Source organism: Urocitellus parryii, chromosome 16 (assembly GCF_045843805.1).
Source record: "Urocitellus parryii isolate mUroPar1 chromosome 16, mUroPar1.hap1, whole genome shotgun sequence".
Taxonomy (NCBI): domain Eukaryota; kingdom Metazoa; phylum Chordata; class Mammalia; order Rodentia; family Sciuridae; genus Urocitellus; species Urocitellus parryii.
The window spans coordinates 20,872,242-20,880,006 of NC_135546.1; the positions used below are offsets into that span (position 1 = coordinate 20,872,242).

The 7,765-nt window shown below is 32.9% G+C and overlaps 1 pseudogene; it reads left to right on the forward strand.

Moving 5' to 3' along the window:
• Positions 1–5,035: 5,035 nt before the first annotated feature.
• Positions 5,036–7,271, forward strand: LOC113177779 (uncharacterized; annotated as a pseudogene).
• The last annotated feature ends 494 nt before the right edge of the window (positions 7,272–7,765 follow it).

The window sequence follows — 7,765 nt, forward strand, 5'->3', positions numbered from 1 at the left end:
TGATATGTTGTGTCTATGTTCTTGTTTACCTCTAAGAATTTTTTAATCTCCTCCTTGAAGTCTTTTGTAACCCATTGTTCATTCTGTTGTACCAAATTTATTCACTTGTTGAACTGCTTATAGAACTTGAAATAATTCAAGTTTGTCTTTTCACGAGGTGGAAGTGTCACTTTACATGTCTCAAACATTAATATTTTATGAATATTTTACACATTGGGCATGTGTCATGGATGATACTTGAAACTAATTGTATGGGGTAGTTCAATCTATCTCATGGATAGAAAGCAGAGAGAATAGGAACCAGACTGTTTTCAAAAGCGTTTTTACCACTCTTTTTGTCTCCCTTGGGCACAATCACCTTATAAGAATATCTTTGACAAGTCTGATTTGCATCTGGAATTTCTGCCAAATTTGACATTCACTGATGGCAGAAAAGTTAGGAGTTGGGCTTTCATTCATTGCTTGGATTATGGTATATATCCTTCACTTCTCTCTGATATGGAGTATATATACTGTTTTTCGACTTATGTATTTTCCTCTGAATTAGATAATGCACAGTATCTTATTACATAATTAAAGTCACTCTCCTACATAACAGTTAGTTCTACTAACTCTTAATTCAAATTAAAAACTGAATAATGGTTTGGTCCATGTTCTATTGATATAACAATTTTTATTTCAGGAGCCATTGACTTTTGGGGATGTGGCTATTGATTTCTCTAAGGAGGAATGGGAATGCCTGGATCGTGCTCAGCAGAATTTATATAGTGAAGTGATGTTGGAGAACTACAGCAACCTAGTCTTTGTGGGTGAGCATAACTTTCCTTCAAAATTCCTAATAATCATTATTAAGTTTTCTTCCCTTGAAGTATATCATTTGGGAACTTCTCCACAAGAATGTGTTGCAGATTTATGCTTTCAATAAAGAAGATGGGGTAGTTCTTGGTACTGACAAGACAATGTTAATGATGTTTATTTTCATCCTTAATGTTTTCCTTTGGTGGCATGATATATATCTTTCACTTGACATATGGTTGACTTAGAGGAATGCAGTGATGTCAAATACTGTGGCCCACATATAGCACAGGACATAGTTGAGGCAGAGGAGGAAGCCTAAATTCAAAAAGATTCATTGAGACATTATCCAGCAGAAAATATTTTTGAGAAGCTTTGAATTCTTTCTCTTGTTATCATAGCAAAACCTGCCCTGTGTTTTGTGCTTTAAAATTATGTAGTATCCTGCTTTTCCTCCATACATTCAAATTAACAACAAAACACTCCCCTTGCCTTTTGAGTGTCAATATTATCAGACAGCTCTTCCATAATTTAAAGAATATTTTTAGTTGTTAATGAATTTCCTATTTATCCATATATGGTCCTGAGAATTGAACCCAGGGCCTCACACATGCTAGGCAAGCTCTCTAACACTACTCTACAACTCCAGCCCTTCTTCCATTATTTGCAGGAAAGTTTTGCACATTTCTGGAGACCTGTAGGTCCACCCATTGTAATACATTACTATCATAAGTCAGTTTCTCTAATCTTATTTGTACATTTTTTTCACTAAAATTTCCTTATCAGTGTTCTTTCTGATATGTGTAATGGATTTTCTGTGAAATTATCTGCCATGGAATGAATGTCAAGTTGGACAGAAACTGCTGTTTCAAGAGATGGTGTAAGTTTTATTTGAGTTAGAGGATTTGTAAAATAATACATTGGTAGATATTTATAATTTGCTTGTTTTTTTTCTTTTTTAATTGTGTACAGTAGGTTCGCTGTTAAGCATTGGGTTTCCTCATATCAGTTAATTGCTTCACAAACTAAGATATGTATGATTCTTGTTTGTATTGCCAATAATATTGTATGTGTTTTTGCTTGTACAAATATCAAGCCTCTTTTGTCCATGACTTTTGTATTTTACCTTGATTGGCTTTTGATTCTGCCCATGTACGTAGAAATTGAAGTGTTCTATGTATAAGTGTAATTGGGATTGATGGCAGTGATACTCTCATGCTGAGCTACACTGTAAGCTCCTTTTCACTCATATTTGGAGAGAGGTTCTCACTAAGTTATTGAGGATGTCTTGAATTTGCAATTCAATTGCCTCAGACTTCCGAGTAGCTGAGATTACATGCATGCTCATCATTTGTATATGGATGAGCTTGTTCTTATTTATAGGATAAAGACCACATTATTTTAAATGTAGCTTTGAGAAATGTTGCAATTCTCTTTCTTTTAATTTTCATTGTAATCAAAACCACAAAATAAAACTTACTGTCTCCAAAATTTTAAATATACAGTTCAGTAACAGTAATTCAAATTGTTTTGCAATATATCTCTACAAAGTTTATATCTCAAAAAAAAATGCCTAGAATGCAAGGGCTCATTTCTGTCTTCTCATCACAAAACTATTCTATTTTGTTCAGAAAGCTTCTTTTTTAATTTAGAGATGTTGTTCGTAGAATTCTGCAGTATGCTTTCTGTGACATTTCAGTTAACCTACTGTACATATATTTTGTAAAATATATAATTAGAATAAATTCTTTGACTTCAGAGTTCTATAGTTTCTATATTCCAACATGGCTTATCATTCTTTTCAAGAGATATTTGGTTTGCGTCCCCTATTATGGCTCTGTTGAATAACAATGTAACAACACTGGTGTGCAATGTTTCTAATTTGCTTTTGATTTGAGGGCTTATTGCCACACTCACTAATAACTCCCTCTACCTGACTCCATGTTTGCATTTACAATTAAATGCTGTAACTTTTAGTATATTTTTTAAGAAGGGAAATAGTCTTATTTGTTTTCTGGGGGATATTCATACAATTTAAAGGATAGATTTCTCTGCAAAATATTTCTTTAACAATGGGAGGTTGATGAATACTACATGGAGCCTCTAGTTAACTTTAAGTAGTATAAACATCTTTAAATTTAATCTTTCAATTTTGAACAACATCATGCAAAAGAGTGTTCAATCAACTGACACATATTTAGGGATTTTTGAAAATCCCTACCACTTTTGACTTCAAATATTTATTCCATGTTGGTTACAAAATAACTCTCACTTAAATATTTATTAACCTTTGTTTTAATATACAAAATTGATCTAACCAGCATAATATCCCACTTGTGATTAAGAACAGGGATTCTATAAGTCTATAGTAGTTTCAAAATATTTTCAAAGTCTTATGCTTTGCAATTACCATTTTGCTTCACTGTATTTCCCCTTTCAGTAAGTGGGATCGATGTCTCTTAGTATGACAGTGATTCTTTCTTTTCATTCAACCCTCTCAGTGCTTTTTTTGTGTTTGGGAAGTATGAAGTACGTAGCGAATGTATTTACTCTTAATTCAGAAACTAAGGGAAAGGGTACTTTTCTCTCTTTTGCCTCTTTTGAAAGTTTTTTTTTTTAAATTTAAAATGCTTTCTGTGTCCTATAACTGTCTTCAACTATGTCTTGTGTACTATAATTTAGACAGCCCAGGTTTTGTTTGATCACTTTTGTATGTGTCATTATTGTATCCTTTTTCTTTCAGTATGTGTGTGTTCTTAGATTTCTAGTATCCTGTAGACTACCTACAGTTGCAATATTTAGACTTAATTCAGATATCCAAGTTTTGTTTTGATCAGAATTTTGTAATCCTGCATTTGCCAACAAAAAACTCTGAAAATGAAGAATCTTCTACTCATACTTTGTATGAGTATCAACTTGACTTCACTTTATTAAAAGGACACAGAAATATATTCATTTTTTTAAGATTATATGTTTGTTACAGGTATATATGCCTAGTAACAGTACTGTTTTTATGCTTTTTTCTTTCAAATTCTATTGCAAAATTACATGTTTGGAGACCCATCATTACATTAAAATAGAATTGTTTTTACCAAGAAATGTTTAAAATTTCATATGACTTATGATGCTGTGCACTTACATTTTATTATGAAGGATTACCTTTAGTACATTTTGGAGAACAGATCCAGTGATGATGAATAGTGTGTGTATTTTTATATGTTTAAAGTCTTCATTTTCCTACTCTTTTGAAAGGTAGTAGCTGTGAATATAATGTCTTGGTTGATAATTTTATTCTTTCATCCCTTGAATATAGATAGACTCGAATTCCTTCCTGTGTTGTGAGGATTCGACTAAGGATTTCACAATTATATAGTTACACATTTCTAGGTGACCCATTTTTTCTCTCGGTTGCTCTCAGTATTCTGAGTTTTAAAACTTGGATTACAACCTACTTTGAGTCTTTACAACTTGGAGAAAACTGAGCTGCTTGGATGTTTCATTTTTCCTATTTTCTGAGATGTGTTTATTAGTACTGGAAAGAGAATTTAAGGGCGATTTAGCACTTTGCATTTTTTACTTTGTCTGGCCTTCAAATTTTGATGCTCTAGCTCAACCTCCTATGTTGCTATGTAAAAACATCCCTGACTCTTTCAGACATTTTCTAAAAAAGTCTTTAAACATACGTTTTCTGCTTATTACTATTAACAATTCTTGACTAATTTTTATTCTGTTTTTTGTATGTTGGTTTAGTTCAGTAAACTTCTTTTAAATGATAATTGACTATTCCTTTTGAGTGATTCATAACTTTGCTTACAGTTGATTTAGCCATGTTTTTTTTTCTGTTGGTAATGCAAAACCCCTTTTTGAACAGTCCCCAAATATTCACGTTTCACATTTTTATATTTTAATGAAACAGAAGAAAGTTGGCAGATTTTGAAAATATATTCTGAAGGAGGGAACACTTTTTGTAACACAATGTATTTTTCTCTACTATATTACTCTGCATAGTAATGTACTCATCTTGGATACTGTGAACACAAAAATGATTAGGAAAATTTTCAAAGTAATTTTCTGTGTGTATTTTTATTTGATTTATATATTTCTACAGTAATGATGGACTTGGATTTAATAATCCACTCCCCTGCTGATGTTATTTTTTGCTGTAATTTCTTAGGTCTGCAAAATATATTCAGCCCAGTACAGTAAGTAAACATGTTTGTTATTTGTATTTATTACAGCCATGACTTCTCATCATCCTCGACAAACTTTACCAGAGCAGGTAATAAAAGAGAGAGAGGGAAGATATGGAAAGTGTGACTTTGACTATTTACAACCAAGAAAACAATGGGAAAATATAGGTGAGAGTAAAGTTCAAAAATTGTATTATAATAGACAAAATCAATCAGTAGTCCCTATTTATGATAAAAATTTTATGGTCAAAAGACACCAGAGAAAATTAATATCTAAAACAAAAATTCTATGTATTCCAATTATTTTGAGGAGTTTTATATGTCTTTAAGAATAAATCCACAGCCATTTTTGAACTGAAAGGCAATGTGGAAAATTTGAAATCTAGTCCATGCATCAGATTTAACTTGGCCAATTATAAAAGTAGCACTGATTTAAAATTTCAATCAAACATTTCCACAGAAAAGTTTTCTAAAAGTGATCCTTTTGAGAGTTTCTTTATAAAATGTACATTTTTCTGAAACAAAAGTTGAATTTCTCCTTGTGCCCAAATGGATAATATTAAGAATTGTCAAAAAGTTTCTACTTCCTCACTATTGCTCAATGACAATTCTGATACAGATTTCTGGAAAGTGCACTATATAGATAATGCTATAAGTAATACAATAAGCCATGTCTCTACCCTGAGTAATGACCAGTATATTTACATTGGTGATAAAAATTATGAATATAGAGAAATCCTAGTCCTTGTCTAAAGGAAATTCACCAAGATGAAAAATGTAGGAAAGTCTTGCTTTAGTGATCAAAAACTGGTATTCATTAAAATATTCATAGCCAAGACAAAACCTGCAAGTGTAAGATATGTGAAAGGGCTCTCAACCACAGTGCAGAGCTTGCTTCATACAAGAAAATTTATAGAGAAAGAGAGCCGTATAAGTATAGAAGATATTGAGCAAGCAAATGCTTTGATATATTTTTTAAACACAGCAGATAGTATGACAGTGATAAATTCTACAAATTTAAAGAATGTGAAAAAACTTTTAGTGAAAAGTTACAACTTGTTAAGTATCAGAAGATTTATACTGAAGGAGAGACCTGTAAATGTAAAAAGTGTGGGAAAGCCTTAAAAAGTTTTTCAACCCTTACTCAACACCAAAAATTTATTCTGCAGAGAAAACCTACCCATGTGACGAATGGAATGCACTCCAGAACTTTACTCAACATCACAGTGTTCATACAGAAGATATGCCATGCAAATGCAAAGAATGTGACAAAAATTCTAATAAAAGCTCAAATCTTATTTGTCACCAGTGGACAAACCCTGGAATGATACCCCACATATGTAAAAAATTTTGCAAAGGTTTCAGTCAAAAACCAAGCCATAAAAATCACCAGAGAATTCATACAGGAGAGAAGCCCTACAAATGTAAAGTGTGTGGCATGAGTTTTAATAGAAACTCAAATCTTGATCGCCACAACAGGATTCATACTGGAGAGAAGCTCTACAAATGTAAAGTGTGTGGCAAGAGTTTTAATACAAACTCAAATCTTGTTTGCCACAACAGGATTCATACTGGAGAGAAACCCTACAAATGTAATGTGTGTGGCAAGAGTTTTAGTGAAAAATCATCACTTACTCAGCACCAGCGAATCCACACTGGAGAGAAGCCCTACAAATGTACAGTGTGTGGCAAGAGTTTCAGTCAAAAATCATCACTTTTCAGCATCAGCGAATCCACACTGGAGAGAAGCCCTACAAATGTAAAGAATGTTGCAAAAGTTTTAATCAAAAAATAGATCTTATTCGGCACATGAGAATGCACACTGGAGAGAAGCCCTACATGTGTACAGTGTGTGGCAAAAGATTCCGTCACAAATCATCACTTACACATCACCTGCGAATCCACACTAGAGAGAAGCTGTACAAGTGTAAAGAGTGTGGCAAGTGTTTTAATCAAATATCATCACTTACTCAGCACCAGCGAATCCACACTGGAGAGAAGCCCTACAGCTGTATAGAATGTGGCAAAGCTTTTAATATCATCTCACACCTTAATTGTCACAACAGGATTCATACTGCAGAGAAGCCCTACAAATGTAAATTGTGTGACAAGAGTTTCAATCAAAAATCATCACTTACTCAGCACCAGCAAATCCACACTGGAGAGAAGCCCTACAAATGTAGAGAATGTGGCAAAGATTTTAATCAACAATCATCACTTACTCGACACCAGAGAACCCATACTCGAGAGAACTCCTATAAATGTGAAGAATGGCAAAGCTTTTAATATTGAAGATCACCTCCTACTAAACATTATACATTTTATACTGGAGAGAACTTTTACAATGAAAACATTGCATCAGCGTCTTTAAGGATGAATCAAACCTATTTCACAGTAGTTCAACACTATTACACACCAGAGATATGATAGCTCAGAAATCATATAAATGTAAAGTCGGTGACAGAGTCTCCAATAGTTGTTCACATTCTACTCAGCACCTCAGAATTCATACGAGTGAGAAGACATGTGGAAAAATTTTTGAAAGCTTTTGGCCATTGATCCAACATTTTTAAAACACTGGAGGATTTATAGCATATAGAAACCCAAAGAATATGTCCAAGACTGTATTCAAATTTCCGACATTTTTTAATTACTGACGTCATATCTGTAGCAAATGTGGAGTAGCATCTGTTCAAAGTGTGTACCTTAGATAACAGCAAAATATTTACAAAAACACCTTGACATATATAAAGATGGTAGTAAGTTTCATATCTATAGCC